The sequence below is a fragment of the Psammomys obesus genome, unplaced genomic scaffold, assembly GCF_907164565.1.
Source record: "Psammomys obesus unplaced genomic scaffold, mPsaObe1.curated_primary_1811, whole genome shotgun sequence".
In the NCBI taxonomy this organism is placed as follows: Eukaryota; Metazoa; Chordata; class Mammalia; order Rodentia; family Muridae; genus Psammomys; species Psammomys obesus.
In genome coordinates this window covers 7,425,865-7,443,286 of record NW_026596073.1, presented here as the reverse complement: position 1 = coordinate 7,443,286, position 17,422 = coordinate 7,425,865, and positions in this window count along the sequence as shown.

Here is a 17,422-nt window from a genome sequence, read left to right as displayed (position 1 = left end):
ATAGTTTTTCTGAAAATGTGGCTCACACAGACACAGGAACAATTCTTCTGGGTACTTATTGGAAATTTACATTATGAATTCCTCACTCCCAACAAACAGACACTGAATTCCAATTTTCTAGATGACCTTTATGCTTATGAATCCAAATGATAGGACAGAAGAAATATTTCATCGTAGGATTTGATTTTTAGCTGAGCCTCTGAACCATTAGGTGAGACATGATCATAAAGCTAGAGAGATAAACAATGCTCAGGTCAGAAGTGAATTACTGTGGGGATTACTGAAAGGAAATTTAAAACTAGCCACAGGCATTATGGCCTCGTGGGAAACGTTGCTTCAAATGTTCCGACTTTGTTATTGATGTATCTTCCAGGGACTCTAGTATAAAGGTTAAGTGGGGCTAACTAGGCTTTAGACACATTCTCTGTCATTTGAAATGATTCTAAAACATCCCTCTCAAATGTATTTAATTGGGTTTTCATGTGATTTAATTCCGTTTTATTATAAATTATAATTTTATATATTTCAATAGTTTAACTAGCATTTTCTTTATTCAAAGTTAGGTCCACTTTTATGAAACCTAAATATATGTCTGTGTAGTTAATGTATGACATATTTCTGTGGAATTTGAAAAAAAAATCTTATGTACTCACCTCAAACAGAGAAAAAAACAAGAGACAAAAGTAACTGTACCACCAAAGTCCAACTTGGTAAACCAATGAATCTGTCGGAGTTACATACAGAAAGTTTGGTGAGGGGTTGTTTTTCATAGCATGTACTACTCTAAAGCACCAAAATCTCATGCCATAATAGATAGGCACTCATGGAAGCTGGAACCCTGGAGCTCTCTGCACACCTACAGACAGTTGGAAAGTTCTAGTGTACCCTGTCCTCATCTGTCCTTACTGTGTTTTAATCTTGGGAAGGGAAAAACCATGGGAAATCTCAAACAATACATATTATTACTAAGGCTATTATTTATTCTCACAAATAGACCGTAAGGCCTATTGCTGAAGATAACAGCATTAGAATTGATTCAACATAGAAAGATTAAGATGGTGCCTACCTCATGACATCGCTCCTAAAGACTTGTGCACATGGTAGGGGAAGGTTCTCTGAGCACTGACAAGGGATTAAAGAAAACACCAACTAAGCTACAAACCTTTTAATCTTCAATGATGACTTCCCTCCAAGGTACACTGGCACAAAGGTAGTAGGAAAAACTACCCAAGATCTGAGTAACTTTAAGGCCCACTCCACTACCTGACACAGCTTGGGAGGCCAAGAACATAACAGTAAAGAGGTCAGGGACTTAGGGGAATCAAAAATGACTGTTTTACAAAAGGAATATGGCTACAAAGTGACTAGTGAGCTCATTCTGGTAGATTCCTAGATCAGTACCTTTCTCAACCATTATCAGGGAAGCTTTTTCCTGAAGCAGATGGGAAGAAACATAGAGACCCACGATGTATGTAGAGTGAGAGGCTTTGCAACACTCGACCCTAAATGGGACATCTCAATCAAATACCTAACTTCAGGACTCAGGTAAAATTGCAGCTTTCCTAAGATTTCCTGCACACTGCCCAAAGTTTGTTTATGAGTTTCATTATCTGCTTTTATGCAATGCTGGGTAGAGTCTTTCAGAGACCCTCCATAGGAGGCTCCTGTCCTGTTTCTTGTTTTCTCCTTCTTCCAATGTTCCTCTTGTCTGCCCTTCTGAGTGAGGTATGATCATCTTACACCGAGTCCTCCTTCTAGCTCACCTTCTTTCGGTATACAGATTTGTGTAGGTATATCCTATATTATATGTCTAGTATCTACTTATAAGTGAGTATATAGCATGTGTGTCTGTTTGTGGGATACCTCACTCAGGGTGATCTTTTCTATCCCACCATTTGCCTGCAAATTTCATGATTTCCTTGTTTTTAATTACTGAGTAGTATTCCATTGTGTAAATGTACCACAATTTCTGCATTCAGTCCTCCATTGAGGGACATCTGGGTTGTTTTCAGGTTCTGGTTAATACAAATAAAGCTGCTACAAACATGGTTGGACAAATGTCCTCAAGATTTCACCTTACACCCATAAAAAAAAATTGATAAGATCAAAGACTCAAGTGACAATACATGCTGGAGAGGATGTAGAGAAAGGGGAACCCTCTTCCATTGCTGGTGGGAATGTAAACATGTACAATCACTTTGGAAATCAGTTTGGCACTTTCTCAGATAATTAAGACTAGTGTTCCCTCAAGATCCAACTATAGCACTTTTAGGCATATATTCAAAATATGCTGAAGTACACAACAACGAGGTCCTTCATTTTATACTATTGTGTCAGAGAATTTTTTGCCTTAACATTACCAGGCATATATATATGACCTGTAATATTACTGTATGTATTCATATGTATGTACACACACATCAAAAGCAATACAAATGCATGCATATATACAATATATGGACTAACACAATATGAAAACAGTAACTAACCTGATTTCACTGTACTGTTTTTGCTGCTGACTGTTGGTGTTCTAAACCAGATTATGGTTAAACATGGCCAGACATAATCTAGGCATGCCTCTGTTTCAGTCTGCATTTACTCTCATGTCACTACGTTAGTCTGAGTCCTTGTATATTTACAAACTCATCCTAACAGAGTAGTGGCCACTCTGAAAGTGGCTCTTTAATCCTTGTCATATTCGTAATAGCCAGGATCTGGAAACAACCTAGATGTCCTTCAGCTGAGGAATGGATACAGAGAGTGGTACATGTACACAATGGAATATACTCAGGAAGTTAAAAACAGAGAAATCATGAAATTTACAGGCAAATGGATGGAACTCGAAAAGATCATCCTGATTGAGATAACCCAGAAGCAGAAAGACATAAATGGTATATATTCACTTATAAGTAGATATTAGCCATATAATGTAGGATAAACTTACTAAAATCTATAGTCCTAAAGAAGCTAAACAACAAGGAGTACTCTAGGGAAGATGCTTAATCCTCATTCAGAAGGGCAATAAAGATAGACATTGGAAGTAGAAAGAAAGGGAAAAGGACAGGAACCTACCATAGAGGAACTCTGAAAGACTTTACCCAGCAGGGTATTGAAGCAGATGCTGAGACTCGTAGCCAAATTTTAAGCAGAGTGCAAGAAATCCTTTGGAAGAAAGAGAAGATAGAAAGATCTGGAGGAGACAGGTATTCCAAAAAGAGACCAGCAGAGCCAAAATTTCTGGGCACAGGGGGTCCTGCAGAGAGAGATGAATCAACCAAGGATCATGCATGGAGAGGACATAGATGCCCTGTTCAGATGTAGCCCATGGGCAGCTCAATCTCTATGTGGGTTCCCTAATAAGGGGAACAGGGGCTGTCTCTGACATGGACTCAATGGCCGGCTCTTTGATCACTGCCTCTTAGCGAGGTAGCCTAACTAGACCACAGAGAAAGAGGATCCAGACAGTCCTGATGAGACCTTATAAGTTAGGGTCAGATAGTAGGGGAGGAGGAACTCCCTATCCATGGACTATAGGAGAGGGATAGGAGAGGAAGAGGGAGTGAGGGTGGGAACCAGAAGAGATGAGGGAGAACAGGGAGGATGGGACCAGGAGGAGATGAGGGAGAGGAGAGAGGATGAGACCAGGAAGAGAGGAGGGAAAGGGCAACAGCTAGTATACAAAGTGAATAAATTATAATACATAATAAAAATAAAATCTTAAAAACTTTTAAGTTAATTTTTTTTTTATTTTTCTCTCTGGCTGTGAATAGTCAGTGGTATGTCATAGAAGACTATGGAGGAAACAGAGCTTTCTTTCCATAGCTGCTCACAGATGGTGGTAATAAATATGTTTTGTGTTCTACATCATATTGCAAGATGCTGATAATCATACAGTAAGCAAATTTAGATCATACCCCTCTCTTTTTTTTCCTTCATCGTTCCACATTCTTGTTTTTCATTTCTTGTACACTTCCTTACTTCAAAAACCATCTTCTTTTCCCTTTCAATTTGTGGCTGGGTGGTGTCCAGGTTTCTCTTTCAGTATCTTGCAGAGTACCTTCTCATACCAAAAAGGTGAAGGCTCTTGTAGGCACCAGCTCCCCCTCTCTATATCTACTGAGATGAGATATGTGGATGATCCTCATCCATAGAGCCCAATTGCCGGTTTTTTGCAGAGCTGTCCTCTGTTCTAGCATCAGCCTGTGTGGTTTGGGAATCTCCAGCATACAACATTGACAGCCTTGTCTGGCTACAAAAGGTGGCCAATTCAGACTCCATATCGCACTAGGCTAATCTTCATAGATTGGAGGTTTCCACTGTTCTAGGTTTTTATACTGCCCTCCGAGCACCCCCAGTTTTCCAGCTGTCTTTTTCCAATTCATTTTCCACCACCTCCCACACTCAGCACCTGATCCCTCCCTGTTCCCATCCCCACCTGTTCTCAGTCACCTACAAAATCTGTTCTAGTTCACGTCCCCATGGAAATCCATGTTTCCAGCCTAGAGCGCTCCTCTCTTTCTAAACTTTCTGAGTATGCAGATTTTAGCATGGTTGTCATTTGCTCAACAACTAATACATGCTTATAATTGATTACATACCACATTTGTCTTTCTGAGTCTGTGTTACATCACTCAGGATGATTTTTTTTCTAGTTGTATTCATTTGTCTGCAAATTACATGATGTCACTTTTTTTTTCTTTAACTAATAAGTAATACTTTGTATCACATTCTCTATAGCTGTTCTGTTGAGGTATATCTCGGTTATTTACAGTTTCTGGATAGTATGAATAAAGCTGTAACAGAAAATGTGTGAATCCAGATAGGAGTTTAGGTAGAAAAGAACTAGGAGGGTTGATGGAGGGAAAAACAGAATAAAAAAAATAGATTTTCAGTAAAAGAGAGAAACATTAACAGGAAAAGAAACATAAAATAAAACACACAAAGGGACAAACATAAAATATTTTCACTATTATTTCATTTCAACAGGAGAGCATAAAATGATAAAAAGTAATATTTGACCTTTTCTATGTTCTAGTTTGTGTGAAAATCACTACATGATTAAGCATTTAATATATGTTTTTATGGACTAGTTGGCCTCATCCTTTTAGAGATACCTTTTCTTCTAGGTACATCCTTTTATTTGTATGGTCTTTCTAATTCTAAAATTATTTACAACTCTGACTTCATTTAATTTACTTTAACAGGAACCCAGATGCACAAAGAGAAGAACAACTATTAGGAAATTATATGTCTTCCTTTTTACTATCAAAATTACATGTGAAGTAAGAAAATAATTTATTTTATTCCACACTTATCCTAATCATTCTTTGCTCCTGTTATTAAATCATCTTGATTAACCCTCTTTCACTGTGGCTATAAACTGGGAGACTAGTTATAGTGGATGCTGCTCTATAAACACTTTCTGACTTTGTGGATTTTCTTGTCACACTGAATCTCCCTAAATATATAAATATATAAATCAAAACTCTTAAATTGTCAGCAGTTCTATGAATTATTACAGGCATTTTAAAGCAAAAATCCATTTTATATTAATAGTCTTTTCTTAATGTTCTCTACTGAAAACATGATAACTATGTACTTAAAAGTTCTCTATTTCTTTTGAAATTGTAACTTGGAAAACATCACTGTAATCTTAACTATTACTGCTTTTACATAGAATATTCTAAAGGTACTTGGGAAAGATAGTTGAAGGAATTTTAAGTGGCTCATGAGAGATGCATTGATAAATCATTAAATGGATGAAAACACAACCATTCTACTTGTGTGTATATGTGTGTATGTGATATGCTTGTAATATATGTTATATTATGTATCTGAGTTATATTGTATTATCTTCCCAAATTCAATACTTTACCATTATCTATGTTTTTCCCCTTTCTGTGTGGCCAAGAAGCTGGGAGACTGGGGGAGGTCAGCCTGGAATAACAGTGGGGTTAAAGCATGTCCAAACCCCAGAAATGTTGTCTTCAGATAGGCAGGGGTTGGATCTCTTTCCCCACTGCCCTGGGACCTGGATGTCCTGGTGCCCAAATCCCTGAGTTCCAAAATTTTGCTCCCCAGAGGAGGTCACAAAATCTGGTACCCAGGTTAAAGTTCCTCTCTCCTTTTGAGATCTTGCTCACCAGCATCTGGAATTCCTCATTATGCAAATGAGGCATCCCCAGTGTCTTGGCCCCAGCCAATGATGTGTACATCTTCCCCTACCCTGAAAGTCCCAAAGGTTTAAGAATGTTTCTTTTTCCCCAGTAAATGAGCTGTCTCACCTAAGTTGCTCCTGAGAGTCTGTTCTCATTGCCGAGCAAGCCATCTGAGGTCTCTACCACTCCCAGCCATTCCCACCTCCCTTCCCTTTCCAGGAATCACCAGGAAACACAGCCTGAGTTACAATAGGTGCCCAATGTGGAGGCTCCAAGACTGCCAGGAAGAGCAAGAAGGTGAGAGATTCTCCCACTCCCAGAAGGCACTGATTGCCCACCCATCTTGCCTCCCTGTGATGGAGACACTGAGTCTGTTTTTTGCTTGTGGAGCTGCATGGTCCCTTAGGAATGTTTCCCTTTGACCAGGGAATTCCACATTCTCAGTCTCTCTCTCTCTCTCTCTCTCTCTCTCTCTCTTTCTCTCTCTCTGTGTGTCTCTCTCTGTGTGTCTCTCTCATGGGAAACACTTCATCTCATTAAAAAAAAAAATTCCCAGATCAAGTGTTGTGCCCGAATCGCGATACCCCAAAAGACCACCACCAGGAGCGGAGTCTGTTGCAAATCACATAAGGATCTTTCTATTACAAATTACAAGCTGCAGCTTGGGCTCATGCCCCACACCACTGAAGTGGTGAAAGTCAAGAGCTCCCTGCTCAGGTTAGTTAGGTGATTTAAAGATTCTGGTTCCTCGCCCAAGGCAGGGGTGATTCCTGCCTGACAAGCATCTATTGGTCAAAATGCTACATTTTGAACTGATTGGCTATAGGAAGGTCCCCAAACCATTAATGATCTGGTGTCCCTCCCTAGGGGGATGGGCCAGTTTCCTAGCAACTGTATCTCCAGTAGAGTGTGAGGAAAGAATGCAGTGAGGTGGGTTCTTCCCCTCAGGGCATTACTGGACTTCACCAAGCTAGTTCAGGCCTTAAACTTTAATTATAGCTGCTGATTTTTAATCTTTTGGTTTCACAAGGACTATGAGTATCATTCAAAGCTTGTGGCAGGAAACTGACCAAAATGGAGGGTACTTCCTTTTGAAAAAATGTGCTGGAGTCAGTTCCCTGAGTGTTAGTGGGAGACCCCTATGAGCCCAGTACTGCACTCTAGTAGCTTATATTGCTTGAGGCCATGTCATCCAGAAAGGAAAGCCCGCCTTTTTCTGCTTATTATAGCTGCCCTCCGTCCCTCTAAGCTGGGACTCACCAAGGATGCTTCATACCCCAACACACACACACACATCAGATGGCTCTGATGATAATGGATTTTCTTGGGACTATCCTATTGCTGAACTTAGAGCCCTGAAAAAGGCCATAGAGAAGATCCACCAAACTATTGGTCCCTGACTCTCAGCACCACACTCTGACCCCATCCAATCCTTCTGTATCCTCCCTTGATTCCCCTATGTGGCACCACAGCACAGTGCTCGCTCCACCCCTCCTTCACTATCCAGCAGCTCTGCAGCTTCACACATTCTCCACAGAAGTCCAGCAGGCAGTCCAGCCAGCAAGACATGGTGACCAGGTGCACCTCTGTGCATTTCAAGCCTGGGACAAAAGTACCCCAAGACCCTGCTTCTTCCTTGCTTTTCCGCTGCCAAAAGCTGGAAAAGACTCTCACTGACTTTATTCCTACAATTAAAAGAAGCTTTAAAAACAATTCTTGACCCTGAAGTCAAAGACCTCCTTCTAAAAATCATTATTTGAGGAGTATGACTTCTGAGTGCAGGCTTACCTGCCAAGGTCTCAAAGATGAGCACAGTGATAGATGAATTGTGGCCACTCAGGATACTGGGAGAGCATTCCATCAGGCTGTTTCCGTTGTTCAGGCACTCACAGCAATAAAAGCAAGGAGCTACTTTCAAGAGGGGTGAAAAGGGACACTAGAAAGACAAGTGCCTCAAGGGTACCCTCACCAGCAGAAAAGTCACCACTCCTGAAACAGTCTGTTTCCAATGCCCCAAGGTCTTCCACTAAAGGAGGGATTGTCACTCCAGATATGACAATATCTGAAGCCTTTAAACTTACACTGGAGCAGCTCTTAATGCCAACAGTAATAGGAAAAACTGTGCCCATGGAGGCTTCCTGAGTTTCCAACATCTCAGAAGGTTCCCACATGAAAATAGGTGACAAACTGTTCAAGTGCCCCGTTGGTACTGGAGCAGACAAAACAAGCTGAAGATGACAAGAGGTCTTATAAGATTGGGAACTACTTGCAGGGCCTCAACTTCTAGACATAGGAGATTGTTCTTATGCCTTTACCACCAAACACTAAACAAGCCTACAAATGGGAGATCTAGGTATATGATCCACCCTCTTGTGGCCAATATTGCCACCTGTCTTCTAGGAAGAGATATCCTCGAGGCTCTCACTAATCAGCCAAAAAAGCAATTACAATTAGGTAAGTGATTTATATGCATAGTAATAATTATATTCATAAAATTTAAAAACCATCCCCCAGGTTACCCCCATTTCTAAGGTCCATTGTTAAATATAATGTTCCCTGCCTCTAGTGCTCTCCAGTGAGCCTCTTTGGGTTGAATACAAGCCTCTATCAAGGGAGAAACTTGGAATGCTCATATAGTTAGTAGAACAACTCTACATTCACACTTCTCGAACTCCATTGAATAGCCCTGTGTTCACTATAAAAAGGAGCTCAGGGGTAGAGAGACTGCAGTAAGATTTAAGGGTGGTTAATAAAATCACATGTATTTGGAGATCTCCCTAAAGGGATCTACCCCTCGTCTCCACCATTCTCACAAATGTCCCTCATTTAGTAATAGACATTAAAGACTGCTTTTTCTCTCTCCCTCTCTACCCATGGGACTGCCAGAGCTTTCCATTCTCAGTAGCCTCCATTAACAACTCTAGGCCTGCCTTAAAATATGAGTCAACAATCCTCCCCGAAGGTATGACAAACAGTTGCACCATCTGACAAGAGGCTGATGCCATATCATTAAGATGCTGCTTAGACAAAGGTCACCACATTTATCATCATATGAATGATATAATGGTTTGGGAAGATGTTTCCACCTCCTCCTCCCAACTTAATGATCAATTGATATCTTCCCTATTCTCCCTAGGATTTAAAATAACTCCTCACAAAAGCCAAATTATTACACCCATGGCATTCTTGGGACTGGAAATTTCCTTGACCGCAATATGCCCTCTTAAACCAACCCTTTATTTCCTCCTTCCAAAGCTTTTTGGGGAAACCTTAATTGGCTTTGACTGTGCCTTTCTCTTCTTACCAGTATCTTACTGCCTCTCTTTGATCTCCTAAAAGAGGATAAAAACCCCTTCTCCCTTCCAGGTCTTTCTTCTGAGGCAGTTGAGGCTTTAGGTACCATTAATGCAGCCCTAAAAGACAGGACACTCACTAGGTTTAATTTAACAATGTTCATACATCTTCTTACTTTTAACTCCTCCACTGCCTCTGTGGAGGAGTACTATATCATCCCCAGGTGTATCATCATGTGTACTGTATCATCCCCAGGTGGTGGGGGAATGGCTCCACACCCCAGAGGTGGTACACCTAGAATTTTAACTGAAGTTGATGTGCTTGCTGTTATGATTAGAAATGGCATGGCTAGAGTCCTGCAAACATTAGGGAAAGAGCCAGGTGATCTTCTCACCCCCTTTTTCTCTCTCTGATATTCAATGGCTACTCAGAAATCATTCCCTCTTTCTATTAACATAATTGAATTCCCAGGACAAATTGATAATCATTAGCCTAAAGAATGATGGGTTTCTGCCTTACTTCTGTAACAATGGCTACCACATCTCCTAAATCTTTGCAAAGAAGCCCGTCTCTGAGACACCTTCAGTATTTACTGATGGATGAAAGAGGAAAGCCATGGTAATAATATAGTAAGTACTACCATGGGTGATTCCCAACCCCATTATTCAATTCAGAAAGTTGCCCCAAACTGTATGTTATTTAAATAGCCTTCAAAGAAGTTAAGGGACCCTTTAATCTTTTCTCAGTCAGTGTATACGCTGTTAATTTTCTTCCTTGGTTATTAAGATCCTTTGTCAAACTAGATGCCAACCCACTATCCCCTTTTCTTGTCAATGTCTCCCACCCTCTTATAGGGAAGAGCCACTCCCCTCTACCTCTAGCACTTCAGATCTCACAGTACACTTCCAGATCTGATATCTGAGGTAAACTCCCTAGCTGATCAGACAACCTCTATGAAAGATCCCCGGAGGGTATCTTCCGTCTGAGAGACCCCCTCCCAAGGAACAACGAGGCCATTCGGATGCAAACAGCAAGAGGCTTTTATTTTGATACACGGGTACCCGGGGCAGCAAGGTCATTCGGATGACTTTGCGCGCCCCCTGGGTGAAAAGCTGGGGTTTTTATAGGGTTTTAGAGCAGAAGCGTGGGTACAGAAGCGAGAAGCATGGTTGCAGGGGGCTGATTGGTACGTTTACATGAGACCACGGTTTGCGTCAAAGTTGGGCAGGGACACCAAGATTTCAGGGACTGGGTGGTCGAAACAGTCATGATGACCCCCTGACATGGCCCGCCATCTGTTGTTTTCCTTAGGACCCTTATCTTAACTGGAACAGTCTCACAGATATCCATGAGGGCGATTAACACAAACTGTTTTTAGCTCAACTGGGGCAGCCTGACCGCAGATACCCCAAGTGGGTGACACAGCTGGGTTTCTTAGTAATTTTTCAGTTTCCCGTCTAGCCTTCAGAGTTTTACAAAACAGTGGTGTCCCACAAAATGGCGTTAGCTATGTTTAACTTAGGGTGAGGCAGGGGTCTTTCATTCCCCCATTTTCTTTTAACTTAGAATGGAATCTTCCATTCTCGGGCCTAGGAAGAGTTAACTTCTGTCCCCTGCTGTTTGAGCTGATGATACTGTTGGGTTAACACCATCGCTTGTATGACAGAGAGCTGGTCTTTCATGAACTGGATCAGCCAATTTAGAATACAAGGCCCAACTAGTAGAATCAGGAGAACTATGATTAGGGGGCCCATGAGGGAGGAAACGAGGGTGGTGAACCAGGGGGACCGACTGGATCTCTCGTACCAGCTCTGTCCTGACTCAAAGAATTGTTGTCTCTGTCTGAGTCTTTTTTTTTTTGAGTTTAGCCATGTTATCTCTTACCAATCTAGTATGGTCAGCAGCTAAGCAGATGTTCAAGATAATAGCCAATGCCAGGGAGCCACTTTTGACTTAGCATTTCAGCGTGCTAGGGGGGATTTGGGTGGAGATCCGTCTTCTGGAGCTTCTTCGATGCTGACCGTTGGACCGTAAGCATCAGGGACTAGGGAGGCTGAAATGCCAGTCAAAGGTTGGGCAATAGGGCAGTCCCAAGCATCTGGTCAGTTGATCCACCGGAAGAGGCAGGGAGCAATCAGGTCAGTTTTCAGGAAGTCCAGATCTCAGCTTGCAGTCCACAGCTGATCCCAGAACAGAGTTGAACAGGTGAAAATCTGCTGAGACAAATTTAGACTGGAGACAGAAGTTAAAATTTATCTATTAAATTGGAAAGATCAGGGAATACCTCATCTGTGATCCTTTTGAGCTATGCCAGATCTAGGTCAAATCCTGAAATTTATATGAAAATTTTTTTAGTACACAAAAGGAAATACATATTTTTAAATACTTAGAAAAGTAACATATCAGCAAATTGAACATTTTGAGAGTAACAGGTAAAACTGTATCCCACTGAATAAGTATCAGCTGTTTGTTTTATAACCTTTATACATAACTTAAGTGTGTCCACGGTAACATTTTTTTCTGTGGGCATAGCTGTTGGTAATTAGCCATGAATGAAGCTTGGCCATTTTTTATATATTTAGCATCTTTTAGTCCCCATCTCTATGTTTATATTGGAAAGTTAGGCAGAAATATATTACTGGCTTTAGTGCTAAACCCTGGATGCTTGATTTTTTTTTTAACAAAGCAATTAGAAGGAATAGGTTTAAGATATTTTTGTGTCAAAACCTATCTCAGAAATGGCAGATATTAAGAATACCATACTAAGAGCTATGACTTTTGTGTCAGATATACACATTAAACAGATGTTTTTAACATGACGAGAAGTACCTTTAAGTCTATCTCCAGAAGCCAATCAAAGGAAATTAAAATCTCAACCTGGTGACTGAATAATAAGCAGTCAGTGCTCTATCAACTTATCAGAACTCTATTAATAAATGTCAAACTCTGAACTTCTGAAATCTTATAACATAAGCACAACAGCAGCAAAGAGGGGGGGAGAGATCTAAAGTATCTCTCATTTTTAACATGCTTTAAACTATTTTTATCAACTTAGACACTCTAATTTTTTGTATTTATTAACCCTGAAATTTTATAATTTAAACTCTTATATCTTTAGACTTTATATAGGCTCCGTATCTTTTTTTTTATCTAGTTATATATCTTAAGACACAGATAACTAACATGAATTCTGTGAGCAGGGCAAACCTGTCTTTTTTTTTTTTTAAATAAGAGGTCTAGTACCTAGTAGTTTTAGCTAATTTAGCTAATGAACTGATCAATGAACTAACAGTGGATCTAAGTGTCTTTTCTCTAGCTGTAAAGCTACTGTAAGCTTAGCATAGCCATCAAGGTGTTCAGAGACCTGAGAAGGATAAATTATAAGCTAAATAAATATACCAATCTATGTGTCAATCAAAATGACAGAGATGACTACTTAGTCCATCACCTAGGCAGTGTCCCTCGCTCCTGTTTCTCACGGCATCCTGAACAGAGGCTGTCCAGCCAGGCACAGAAGGTGAGAGACTGCTTTTACTGCTTCTGTGGAAAAAGGAACAGAAGAGATTGACCTCACCTTGCCTCTCACAATGTGAGACAATGGCTCTTTAGATGTCCCCGGCTTTGTCCACAGCTTAGGCTGGGCCCTAGCAGTGGGCCAGTTGAGGCAATATTGCCCAGTGGTTAGCATACCACAATCCAGAGTCGCAGTCATCTATCGTTGTGCCCAAATCTTCTCGGAGACCTTGGGGGAGCTACTGCCAGGATTTCAGGACTTTCTGTCACAATAAGCTTACACAGTTAAAATGCCATATTCATCAGATCTCTGACAAGCCTGAGGGCCAGCATATCTGAGTTATTTCTTGTCTATCTTTATTATCTGTTTTAAACTGTATAAAAGAAAAACTAAACAAAGACACTAAGTATAGCCAACTGCAGTTGTTTGTATAACTTTAAATCTGCTCTTTCTGAACTAAAATCAAAGCAAACCTTTTAATCAGATACAGTTCATAGAGAGGCTAGCAAATCTTGCTGATCCTATCACTTTGTATTAAAATTGAACAGTAAAAAGCTTTGCATTTAGCACTAATCAGATGACTGAACATAACTGAGATACCTGAACAAAAATGATCACATGGCTCCACCCTCTTTTTCTCTGGACTAGCATGGCGGTTGACCACGTGTAACTGAACTCAGTTGGAAGCCCTAAACAGATATGGCAGCAAAAATATAGTTTTACATGTTCTCTATCCCTGAAAGATCATGGCGGCTAGCCATGTGTTAGGCTATCACAGGCTGCGACTGATAATATCAAACATAGCCATTAGGTGCTGATGATGATACAGCAAACATTGTGGAGCATTTACAATCCTCCACAACTAACACTTTTAACTTAGTGATTAAATAAGTTTTAGAACCAACTGCATAACAGAACAGTACAGAACAATTTTAAACTGTATGAATTATTCTAGCCATACCAAACCTATCAGCCAGAATTTTTTCCCTTCAAAGAGCATAAGAAAACATTTTGTAATGAGGAACCACCAGCCTTTTAAATGAACTATAACATATTTAAAATACAGTTTTTTTGTTTTTTTTTTTTCAAATCATATTAACTCTCTGGCTTTTTATAATACATCCACTAACCTTCTGCAACATCCTATATACCTTCAGGTTTCTAGCTTTCTTTTTCTGGCTTAACCAGATATTTTTACTTTTTTGTTCTCTCTCTCTTTCTTTTTAGACAACATACAAACTCTCATCAAAATCCTTTCCATCCTAACATGATCCTGTTGGAACATGTTTTTCCATAAACAAAGCAGCTTAACATACAAACAGCTCTCTATAAGATACATTTTAAAAAACTGTAATAATTTTTTTTTCAATTAGCACAAATCATACGGCTGGGTTTTATTTAATAAAATTGATAAAATAAATATCAAAGTATTTTTATTCTTTCCCAAAGAATCGAGAAATTTTTAAATTTTGTCAGATTACCCAAGATCATTGTCATACCCAAATGCCTGATAAACTTTAAATATTTTATAGCTCTAAACATGTAAACAATTTTTTTTTAAAACTTGTCTCTGTAATATCAAAGCAAAGTATTTTTTTTTTTAGGAGTGAATTCACAAACCATAACCATAATTTTAAAGTCAAAACCAGATAAAAGTTTAAACCAGATTTTAAAACCAAAATTTATCAGTGAAAACAACCCAATCTTTAAGGAAATAAAATCATTTTGACTCAGAGATTTTGCAACCTTTGTTCTTTTCCTGAGCCACACCATGTGGCAATTTATATTGTTGTTATTTAAACATATGCATTTATAGACCCTATAAACACATAGGCACATATACATGTTTTAAACAAGGATTTGAATTTAACCTTAAAACATATCTAATTATTTTTGATCATATTAACCATTTAAGACCAATTGAAAACAATCATCCTAAATTACTGTTTGATCTGTAAGTTGCAAGCCCCCTAGGTGGGAGGAGGGAAGAGAGGAGCAAGAGGGCGTGGTGAGCTCCTGCTGAGCTGGCATGAAGGCAAGGGGGAGGAGTTTTTCCTCACTCTCGGCAGCCAGAGCAGCTCCTGTCGTGGAGCAGCTTAGGTGCCAATCCCCACCTAGCCTTGTATAAGGACTTCTACCTAGCAAGCCCACGAGCCTTGCCTGTTTCCTTGGCTCCCTGTGAGCTTTACTCTAGCTTACCTCCCCCGCAGGTCATGAACCTGCTTCCTGGCCGGGCCTCTCTTGAACACTCCAGGCCGCGTTTGGGCTGCAGGCAGCTCCCGGGGCGTCCAGCTGCGCCGCCCCACCTCCCCTCCGAGCGCGGGGCGACCTTCCACCCCTTTGTCTTGGGGCTGCAGAGCCCGTGCCCTGCTGGGTGTACATTGTTATTTCACAGACCTTTAAGTGCCTGAGCACCGCCTGCCCAAGCCCCAGCTCCACATGTCTCCCCAGCCGCCTCCCTCCTCGGCTCCCTCGGGAGGGAGTGCACACTGCTTGGTATCCTGTCATGCAGCCGTGTGCACTCCCGGGCCGAGAACTAGTTCTAATTTTAACTGTCCTCTGTCCGAATTTTCATCAGTCCAAGTCTACAAAGAAACAGACACAGAAAAATACATACATACATGAGAAACACAGGATTTAAACAGACAGAACACGACACAAGCCGCGCGGCACGAGATCAAAGCAAAACTGAAAGCAAAAATTCAGATGGCCCAGATGAAACACGTAACCTTCCAAGAGGGGCGAGGCCCCAACCCGGTGCCACGGATCCATGTCTCCCAGACGGGGAGCCAACAAATTGGCCCCCACTCAGATGAGAGTCGGTGGGACTCGAACCCACGACTAGTGGGACTCGAACCCACGACAGTAGACCCTCTCAGATGAGAGCCAGTGGGACTCGAACCCACTCAGACCCTCTCAGATGAGAGCCTGTGGGACTCGAACCCACTCAGAACCTCTCAGGTGGGAGTCAGCAGTGGGACTCGAACCCACTCAGACTCACTCAGACACCCTGGGACGTCTCCCAGAGATCGCGGAACAGAAGTCCGAGTCCGTCAACTCCTTCTTACTTTCTGCCTGATTCAGATGACTTGATCAAGTCTCAGATTGCAAACAGAACAGACACAGAAGCACACAACAGACAAGACAGATACATACAACAGAAAAGACGGCTGGCCAGCTTACCTCCCGAAGGTGGGTCGGTGGTCCCTGGGTGGGGAGTCTCAGATCTCGCTGGGGCCTCCAAATGAAAGATCCCCAGAGGGTATCTTCCGTCTGAGAGACCCCCTCCCAAGGAACAACGAGGCCATTCGGATGCAAACAGCAAGAGGCTTTTATTTTGATACACGGGTACCCGGGGCAGCAAGGTCATTCGGATGACTTTGCGCACCCCCTGGGTGAAAAGCTGGGGTTTTTATAGGGTTTTAGAGCAGAAGCGTGGGTACAGAAGCGAGAAGCATGGTTGCAGGGGGCTGATTGGTACGTTTACATGAGACCACGGTTTGCGTCAAAGTTGGGCAGGGACACCAAGATTTCAGGGACTGGGTGGTCGAAACAGTCATGATGACCCCCTGACGTGGCCCGCCATCTGTTGTTTTCCTTAGGACCCTTATCTTAACTGGAACAGTCTCACAGATATCCATGAGAGCGATTAACACAAACTGTTTTTAGCTCAACTGGGGCAGCCTGACCGCAGATACCCCAAGTGGGTGACACAGCTGGGTTTCTTAGTAATTTTTCAGTTTCCCGTCTAGCCTTCAGAGTTTTACAAAACAGTGGTGTCCCACAAAATGGCGTTAGCTATGTTTAACTTAGGGTGAGCAGGGGTCTTTCACTCTACAGCTTCTGTCAAGCAAGTAGATCAATTCCATTGATGGACACACACAAATATAAAAGGGCTTCATGCCTGTTTCCCCCACATCCTTCTTCCTCAACTTCAGGGATAATAAAAATCATGCTCCCTTTGTACATCCTTTATTACTACCCCAACTTTACAAACTATGGGCACTAAACCCCGAGAGGTCTAAAATCCAATGGCTTCTGGCAAATTGATGTCACCCACATTCCCCTATTCAGACAGCAAAAATATGACTTTGTCACTGTTAACACATACTCACATTTCATATGGTCTACAGCCCAAACGGGAGAAAGCTCAAGATTAATTCACCACAGGGTCTCCTCCTTTGCCATCATGGGCATTCCTCAGCAGACAAAAACCGATAATGGCTCTGCTTTTACTAGCTCCCAATTCAAAACCTTCTGCTCACAATGGGAGACTGCCTATCATGTGGGGATTCTTTATAATTTCCAGAGCCAAGGAACCATAGAAAGAAGACATCAAGCTCCAAAAAACCAACTTAAAAAATAAAAGCAATCATTTACAACTCCTGGCAATGTAATTAGCAATATAAGTAGCAATGGCCCTAGCCACTCTAAACATAGTTAATATTTACAAAAG